Source organism: Stylophora pistillata, chromosome 9 (genome assembly GCF_964205215.1).
Source record: "Stylophora pistillata chromosome 9, jaStyPist1.2, whole genome shotgun sequence".
Taxonomy (NCBI): domain Eukaryota; kingdom Metazoa; phylum Cnidaria; class Anthozoa; order Scleractinia; family Pocilloporidae; genus Stylophora; species Stylophora pistillata.
The window spans coordinates 21802701-21812700 of NC_142527.1; the positions used below are offsets into that span (position 1 = coordinate 21802701).

Sequence of the window (10000 nt, forward strand, 5' to 3'; positions counted from 1 at the left end):
TGCATTGATATAATGCGCCAAAGTTCCCCTTTGCACTAAAGAATGCATTTCTTCTTCTCTACGATTGGCCAAATACCACATAGAAAACAAAATTTATTCATACCTCTTTCTAATAACATCAACGAAAAAAGGAGATAGAAGGAAGAAGAACAACAACAACTCGGAGATGGGGAGACTGTATTTTATTCGACTTTCTCCAATATCATCGGATCACGACCGGTGCATACAGTGGTGTAAGGATCACAACCTGCTTGTGACGTCGGTAAAATGTCCTCGAGCTGGGCGCAGCATTGAACTTAGCTGGACGTGACGTGCTTCATCGCGAGACGGGTCGAGTGGCGATGTTCAAAAAGGGGTTGCGATGGAATGGCTTCAATGCGCCGGAATTCACCGATACGCACACACAGGGTATCGAAAATACATGGTGGGGAATCAAGCAAGGTTTGCCCCAAACAGGAACATCTAAAGGACTTTTCGATGGCTACCTACAAGAATATATGTGGCGTCAGCACTACGGAAACGATCCCTTTGGAAACATTATCGAACGTATCAACCAACTTTGTGAAGTCCAGAAAGATAGATACAAAGGTTTCTTTGCATCGCTGTATACACCGGCCTTCACGAACAATTTTCATCACTAGGACACGAAAGGATAATGAAAGAATCAACCAAAATCACAAGAACAGGTAAGACACAACATTTATTTAAACTTTGCATTGACAAACTTCAAAGCCTGACCGTAGACTTAACGTTATTTTCCGGCCAATTTTACGCTTTCAAAGCGAAACTGAACATTCAGTTATATTTCAAAATTAAAAACCTCTGGAAAATTACTTGAGTTTTCTGTTTTGCAAAGCCAAAACGCGCCAAATTTACCCTGTTTCAAAAAAGACTTAGAAAAAAAATCCAAATTTTCAAAACAAAGACTACTAGTCTCTGCGGAGTTCTATTGTTATCGCTATTGATTTCATTGAACAAAGACTGAATGCATAATTAATGTATGGGGTTATATGGTACTCTTGCCGATATTCCGTTAAAGGTCCTTGAATTTGACCTGAATATCCAGGCCCTTTTCCTAAAAGTATATTTTATATTCGATCGTGGCTTTTATTTATTTTTTACTATTTGCCAAGTTCTCAGAAGCACTGTGTTTTATGATTTTTTCAGGATACAGAGTATTTGGTTAAGTGGAGTGGCTACTTCAAATATGAATCCACGTGGGAGCTGTCTGATAACATTTCCGAGGATTGTATTTGGTCAGTTTTTTTGAATAAATATTACCATACAAGTGTAACACACTGTTCTAGTACTGCGATTTCTTTTTTGCGTGTGTGTTCTAAGTTTAATTTCGAGTGAACCTTTGACATAGATGCAAAATAATTTTTGTTTCCCCCCTATTTAAATTTTTAAGTAAACTTGTATACTTATTCAAATTATTTAAGCTTATGAGACAGAATGAAATGCAGAGAAGCATACACAGTCTCTAATTTGTGTGGATAGTGAAAAACCTCCGTAAAATAAAGTCCCTGATTCTGTATTGTTAGGTTGTTTGACAACCCACAGCCAGGAAAGAATGTAGTTCAGGCAGTAGACAGCTTCAGAATAGCAGTAGAAGGAAGATTGAATTCTAAATGCTGCCTTCCAGAGACAATCAATTTTCCTTCTCACATTTTCAAACACTTGTTTGAGGGTAAAGGTGAGTTCACTGGGGCATGGCATTACCTTGAAGAGAGGCACTCTGATGGAAAATATTTTCCACATGATTGGGATAGGTGTCTTGACTCTTTTGGAGAAGGGCATTAAATTTGTTTTCCAGTAAGAATGCGTTTTTTCTTGTCCTGGTCATCAAACAGGTATTTGAAGCTGCAAAGTGGGGAGGTGCAGCCCTGCATTAGGGCTTACCAGAAACGTCTCTGCTTTTCCTTTGCAAGAACCCCATGTTAATAGAACTTTTCCTGTTTTAACAGCTTACTGTTTTATAACTGATAATTAAGGCTTGCAAAAGGGGAAGGGAGGAGGGGGGAAGGAAGCCATCCATGAGAGAGAAACCAAGGGGTATTATCTTCACATAAAACTCTGTTATAGTTCAAACAGTAGCACCCAATTATTTAAGAAGCTTGGTCTCCTATCAAATAAGGTTTTTGACAGATCAATTGCCTTCATATACTTCCTGTATTTTTGTTCATTTTCTTTTCTACTTTTTGCTTGACAGCGTAAACAAAATGGCAATATAATTTTGGATAAACGTCTAGTATTTTTAGCTGGATGTAATTCATGAAATATAAGATAATCAATGACTTCTTACTAACCGAGCACGAGAGAGCTGAACTGGGGAATATATTGGTCCGAGGTCCATTGAGCTAACCGCCTCCCGGTTAGCTCAATGGATAGAGCGCTGGACTGTTGTGCAGGAGGTCGAGGGTTCAAGCCCCGGCCGGACCAACACTCAAGGTCTTAAAATAATTGAGAAGAATTTTCTACCTTGCTATAACGTCAAGAAATGGTTAGATAATCTAGTCTTCTCGGATAGGGTGAATAAATGGAGGTCCCGTCTCCTGCAGGGTTGGGGGTAGGAGACGTTAATTTCCCACACACGAGAGTACTGTGTGATGGATGTCCTCCCCTGGGGTGGGATGTAAAGGCCCCCCATTTAAACTAGCTTCAAGCTGAACTGGGCTGGCCTGGCCTGTGGATTTGGTTTTCCCGCACTTTGACAAAGCCAACCTCTTGTACTTCATTGATTTCTTTTAAGACATCCTGAAATGACTCTGCAATTGTAGTGTAATCCTCGCTGCCTTTCACAACTGCGGTTCCCTGTTAAATTAAAATGTGTGTGAGCATGTGTTTGCAAACAGCTCTTGTGTTGGAGAGGGAGACAGTGACTAGTAACATTTGTATCCTTGAGAGGTCTTCAGGCTTTAATATAGTTTACCTGATTAAGTAAAATGTTAAGAAATGTTGACTTATAAGTGACTTATAAGCTCTTTTTGTTTGTAAATAATAATAATAATAATGTTCATTCAAACCTCTTGCAGAAAATGCTGAATTACAGGTTTATAAATTATATTAACAAGAATTATAGATCAAGAATTATAAATCAGTGTTGTTTAGCTCTAACGTCAAGTACCTCTCGATGACCTAAGTTGGTATTCTTTTTGTAGAATTGAGAATGACAAGATAATGTAGTTGCTGTTTCTTGTCATTCGTGCGCCATCTCCACTGATCTTTACTTTAATCGGTCTCTGTGTATCACTCACAGAATGATCACATGATTCTCCCTAAAATTGCATGAATAAACGGAATGATGTTAATTTTATGCTGTATGTTTTAGCGCGAGCTGAAAAGCTGTGAATGCTGAATATATTTCCTGTGTCTATGGTACATGTACATGTATTTTGTTACACTCCCAGTGGCATGCTGGTTCAAGTTAAAAAATCTATTACATAAACATATTTGAAGAAAGAATTTTACAAATGAATGCTATGTAACTTACCAAGTCGATTATTTGCTCCTTTAGCAATTCTTTAAATGACGTTTGTACACCCTGTGATTTCCCAGGTGTAACAGTTAGGTGACTTAATTCGTTGAGATGATTCTTGTACTGTTTTACCAAATATGATCTTGGCAGTCCATCACAAACCATTGTTAGTTGATGGTAGAACTCTTCACTCACACCGAACCGGTCCATTAAAAATAAAACCACTTCCACTTTCTTTTTGTCATCTCCTGTGAGTGTCGAGTATTTTGAAGTGCTACCCATGTTTGGTAGGGACTGTTAAGGAAGGGTCATCTAAACTGAAATTATGGGTTGTGCATGTACTGTTTCTTCAACCTCTAAACTGTTCAGTTTGAGGCCCTAGGCTCTAAGAAAGCCATAGAGCTTTTTGTGCCCTGGTTTTCAGATCTTTCAGATATCTCCACTTCGTAGTAGGACTGAGGGTTGATAGTTCTTTTGCATTTTTGTCTGTCCCATTTTTTGTTTCCAGTTTTTTAATATATTTTTTCAGTGACTCAGTTTCAGTTAACATCTGATCTTCCCTGATATTTTTTTGCTTGATCTCCTCAAGGAGTTCTTCGTATATTTTTTGGTTTTCTTTTACTAGATTTTTTTTTTATTTATTTTTGTCTCTTTTTGTAATTCTGTATGCAACATCTCAACTGACTGAACTTCCTCCAAAAAAAGATTCATTCTGTAACAGCAGAGCAGCAACGTAATGGGGATGTCAACACAGCAAAAGGATTCCTTACTATTTTGTTTTTGTTGTTGTACATATTTCAGTTGATTGTTCTGCCAAGGCTGGACAGTTATGCCACGGATGTCTTCTAATACGTAGTGAGGTAGAAATCTCCTTAAAATCGGCGTATCTGACAATTTTTAAGTAAAAGATTTTATCTTTCATTGATGAATGAAATGCAACAAAGCTGTCAAATTTGCCGCGCGTTTATTCATATTTCGCGGCTAATTTTATCTTCGTATCACGTATCCGGATATATACAATCATCGTTTGCCTTTTTTAGACCAATCAAAGGTCCTGTAATAAGAGGATGACTAGTACTTAGCCCTAAATCAAGCGATGAGAGCAAAATGGCGGCTAGAAATTAGCAGAAGATCGATGTATCACAGGAAAGATAGTACCATGACGCGCTGAACATTTTTGAATGCTCTGTCATCACGCTGCTGTGTTATTTATGAAGAGACCCGAATATTGACGTTCATTGTTGGGAGATGGGAAGGACGAGGATGCATTTACAGACGCTTAAACAGTGACAACTTCAAAGAGGTGAATGTCAACTTGAAATTTCGGACCGAACAAATTGGAATTTACAGACGGTGTTGTGCCCACGAAGCAAAGAAAATCATCATTTAGAGCGCGGTACTTGATGTTATAGATATTTGTACGGAATACGAAGGTAGGTTTTACTGCTTTTCAATTTTTGGTTAGGAAGCGCGAAACTTTTAAACTACAGACTCGTTTTTGGCAAATTTTTAATCCATGGAAGTTGCACTGTCGATATCAGATCGAACATTTTAACCAGGCTCATAGGATTTTGTACAGTTTATCGCAGAAGTTAAAGTGCCACATATTTCTCTATAAAATCGGTTGTTTACACTGAACGGTTTTTTTTTTCAAGTGTCGATAACTACTGCGCGTGCGTGCGATTAAATTTTGGCCATGATTTAGGTTAGCAGATTGTTTGGCCGTTGCCGCAAAGTAAAATACAAAGATCAAACCGAATATTTGCTTTAAGGGGATGTTTTTGCTTTTTATCCACCTTTGCTAGAAATCGGAAGAAAAAACTCTTTTACCGTTCTTTCAGCAGCTAAGGTGTTCACCAAAGCGCCATCTGAGTGATAAAGTATACGTTTGCAGTAATCAAGCAATTTTGTATTTCGATATTCAATGGTGGGAAATCTACAACGGGCCGCCTTTGATCGTAAAAAAAGATTTTCACTCCTACAACAACTTAAAACAAAGCATCTCTTTCTCATTTCTTCTCACATCGTATTCTAGACTAGAAATTGCAATTCCCTCTTTCCTATCAAATTTCCATTACATTGGGGGCTTTCAGTCGGAAGTGTACTCATGTAGGTCCAAATATTATGCCTTTAGGCGCTACTTTGGTTGAAAGTTTGCGAAAACAGTAATAAAAGAAGGTTGTTTTTTTTTAATAATGTAATCTGTGTCACTTAAGATCATCTTTAACCCAGCTGGTCCTTTCGCAGGGGTAATCAACTTCTTTAAAAAGACTAAACCAGAATATACGGTTGTTAATCCCATTTTATGATAGACAGTTTTTGGTAGCTGGAAAGAAGGAACTTTTTGGCCTCAAGGGAGAGCAATTTCTCTTGAAATCAAACAGGACGACTCACGACATTGGAAAAAAAGATAATCTAAAAAATGTAGTTATCACCTAACAATAATTGTAAAGAATTAACATTCAGATTAACCATTACAAGTGGCCTCGAAATTGCCATTAAACGAAATTGTCCTACATTTAATTTTAAATCGAAAAAGCAGTGTGGTATATTTCTTTTAATTCCTTTTCACGTATAGCGCTTGTCTCGTATGTTAGATGCTACGTTTCATTTTCAGAAAAAGTCATGACAATATTTTTAACTGATGTCAAAAGTTTCAAAGGCTCGTACATCTTTTTGGCGATGAAGTAAGCGGAAGGACTCTTTGCTTCAAGAGCTATAGCCACTGTGCATCCTTCATGTTACTTAATGATGGTTCAGATGATTGATTGGCTAAATACAGTGATAAAAGTTAAATGCCGAACCATAATTATGATAAACCAATCTATATTGCTGATAGGCTTTTAAAAGAGAGGTGCCATAGACTCTGTTATAACACTTAACATATATATAGCCACCTTATTTATAAAGTTAAGGTTATTACCTTTAAATCTGCTTGTTTAGTTGCATTTCTCGAGAAAAGTACTCAAATTAGCCGAGCAGAAAAATCCTTTAAATGTTTCGCTCTAATTACAACGAAACGCAAGGAAGCCAGAACTTCTTTCTCGTTCAAATTTCTCTGGTTTTTATTTTAGCCACGACCGCTTTTCTCTCAAATGTGTTGTTGCTGATAACCATTTATCAAGCTCCAAAGAGAGGTCTACGAATTTGGCAAACGCCTGCAACTCTCTTGGTGGTAAACCTGAGTATCTGCGACCTGGTGGCTGGTCTTGTGCCGGGTTACGGACTCGTTTTCTACAATGTCTGTATCCTGAGAGGCCAGATGCAGGAAAGCCTTGTTGGAGTCCAACTATTAGTGTTTTACGCCGGGATCGGGACAGATATCGTGTCATCTGGCACCCTTGTTGCGTTGTCCTTTGACCGATTCTTCGCAGTTTTATCTCCTCTTCAATACAAAGCGCAACTAACCAAGACGAAGAGACGTGTTAAAGTAGTGGTCGCGTTGATTTGGATTTATTCTCTGACATTTCCCAGTCTCCCTTTGATGGAAGTGCCAATATCTCTGTTCTTTATCTTAAACTGCCATCTTCATATATCAGTTCCCATACTCGTCTTACCTTTGGTATACTGGAAAACATTCCGTGCTCTTCGTGTGCACAATAATCAGGTGAAAGATGTAACTGATGATGAGGGAAGACAGAAAATGGACGTGGTCCACAGGAACAGAGAACGCAAAGTGATATCCACATTTCTCATAGTTCTCGTTTTGTTTTATGGATGTTTGGCTCCACGATTCATCACTAATAATTTGGTGATCTTTAACCCAAAATTCGAGCAGTAAGACAGTTTTCGATTTTTTTTGTGGGCATCTAGTGTATTTAATTTAGTCAATTGTTGTCTTAACCCTTTCATCTACGCGTGGAGAATTCAAACCTACAGAAGAGCATTTAAGGCGGTTTTCAGTGGCTGTGTTTGTCTCCCAAGAAAAATCGTTTCTATGGTAATGTAAAAGCACATCGTCAACCGCAGTGACCACACAGGCAACGCTGACAGTTAAAAGTTTTAAGAATTACGCAATCTCGTTCCACAAAAGATAATTCCACAAAAGATAATTCCACAAAAGTGAACCTTTGTACTATATGGAATACTTTTTGATATTCGATTTCAAAGGTGGGATTTCCAACTTAGGACTCTTCCTTAAATTATATGAGGTTCGCGATTTCACAATATGTGCTGTCATACAGGATGGTAAATCATTGTGGTGCATCTTATATGTTAGTTTCAGGACAGATTGTTAATAGAAAGTTCTCAGAGAGTCCCACTTATTAGCCCTGGTAAGGACTTCCGTTGACTGTAAATCCTTAGCGAAATTGTAAATGACTCTTGCTGCCCTGCAGTCCGGGGGGGCACTCGATATACTCCTGGGTGGGGAGGTGCGGTGCGGCCCCTTATTACCCTGACCCTGTTTAAGACAAATATCGCTGATTTTCCTACCCTGTTTAAGACAATTCCGATTTTTGAAACCCTGTTTAAGACATTTAATGTGCCTGGTATCAATGCCAAAATCAACGGAATTCAATATTAATTCAAATTAGAGCTTGTAAAAATTTTTCTGTTTATCTTCCAAGAAAAGATATCCTGTTTAAGACAAAAATTGATAAATCGATACCCAGATTAAGACAAAAAATGATAAATTCGATACCCTGTTTAAGACAAAAATCTCGAAAAACATACCCTGGCTGGTCGCACGTCCCCATTAAGCCCTTATAAGGGAGTACCCCCCCCCCCCGGCCTGCAGTGTAATCTTTCCAGTGAATCGTGGTTGTCTTGTCGGCTAGTACCTCCCCATATGGATATGCCGTACGTTACTGCAGGAATTATAACTTTAAAATACAGGTTTAAGAGATCCTCTTTAGGTAAGAATCTGCTCTTCTTTATAAGGCTTAGTTTATTGGCAAAACTCTTCTTCAGTTCCTTTATGTGAGTGGACCAGCCAAGCTTATAATCGATGGTCTCACCCAGAAGTCGACTATGTGTTACCTCCGAGGCATGTGGGTGGTAGAGGGCTAGTGAACGATCCTCTATAAATTAGCATACATTCTGACTTCTTTGGATGTGGCGTTAGCCTGTTCTTCACGCACCGGTCATACAACTCCCTTAGGGATTGATTTAACGCAGCTGCCACTTCGTCTATAGTCTTCCCAATACAGTATACGATGGTGTCGTCGGCATACATATAAACAGACCCTGACTGGGTGGACGCTACAAGATCGCTTGTGTACAAAGTAAAAAGAGTCAGCCCCTGGACGCTCCCTTGGGGGACCCCAGAAGGCATTGAGCGGAGGCTAGATCTTTGTCCGTTTAAGACCGTATACTGTAACCTGGATGTAAGGTAGCTCTTCAACCAGTTTAATAAGGGTCCGCGTATTCCAAATTGACATCGAAGCTTGTTTAGTAGGATGCCGTGATCTAGAATCGAAGGCTTTCTTGAAATCAATGAATGCCACGCCCACCTATTGTCTATTGAATGTCTCCAGGTTTCCGTTAAATGGACGAGCAGAAGCTCAGCTGAGTAGCCCTTGCGATATGCCCATTGATTGTCTGTTACCAGGCGATAGTTGAACACATGGTCGACAATCGCGTCATAAAGACGTGACTCTAAGATCTTGCTTGGCACGCTGAGGATGGAGAAAGGGCGATAGTTTCCTGTATCCGTTTCGTCGTCTTTTTTATGCGCTGTCGTTAGTTTTGCTGTTTTCCACTCCAGGGGGACAATTACCGTCTTAAAATTTGACTTAAATAGGGAGGCCAACGGGGGTGCAACAGTCTCTCCCAGTAGCCTGAGGAGCCTTGGGGCGACTTCATCCGGGCCGGTTGCTTTGCTCGTTTTCAAGTTTAGTATTATACTTTTGACTGTGCCCTCATGAATGTTCATAACAGCTAAAGTTGGTGTGTCTGTTGGGTCATCCGCTGTGCTTGTACCGATTTGTGGCGCCGACAAATATGCCGGCAAATGTGCCGCTAGTTCTGTGGCAATCGAGGAAAAGTAAGCATTCATCATGTTGGCTTTTTCCACATCACTAACGGCTAGGCTCCCATCATCGCGTTTAAGGGGCCCTATTGATTTACGACATTTTGAGTCTCCAGTAAGCACCTCGGCCTGAGGTTTTAACCTCGCTGACTTTTCTTCTGAAGAAATCCGCTTTTGCTCTCCTAACGGCAGCTGTGATCTTATTTGGTAGGTATTTACATTCGCGCCACTTTTCACTGTCGTTCGTGTTAACCGCTTCCTTGTAAAGTTTAAATCAGCTGTTCATTTTTCTCCTGATGTCGTCAGTGATCCTTGGAAGTGATTGACCTCTCACTTTTACTTGTTTTATAGGTGCGTGTTCATTTGCAATTTGTAGGAATATTTTGTTCCACAGCCATAGCGAGTCATCCAGGTCGACGAAGATCGTAGCTACATAAAAAAGTGCATTTTCCATATCGCGTTTAAAGCTCTTCTCATTCAATTCTTTATAGTTGCGAGTCTGCACAAACTTAAGCGGTGGACGTTTGCAAACAAGCCTAGCAACAGCGTAC

At 39.5% G+C, this 10000-nt stretch overlaps 1 long non-coding RNA gene and 1 pseudogene across 1 annotated transcript in view; both read left to right on the top strand.

Moving 5' to 3' along the window:
- LOC148723797 (uncharacterized) overlaps positions 1-1298 on the top strand; it is a 2441-nt gene extending 1143 nt beyond the window's left edge. The window contains exon 2 of the long non-coding RNA XR_015991835.1: positions 1168-1298. This is a non-coding gene — a long non-coding RNA (uncharacterized LOC148723797). The remainder of the gene's footprint in view (positions 1-1167) is intronic.
- A 5175-nt stretch (positions 1299-6473) lies between these two features.
- Positions 6474-7937, top strand: LOC148723798 (beta-1 adrenergic receptor-like; annotated as a pseudogene).
- The last annotated feature ends 2063 nt before the right edge of the window (positions 7938-10000 follow it).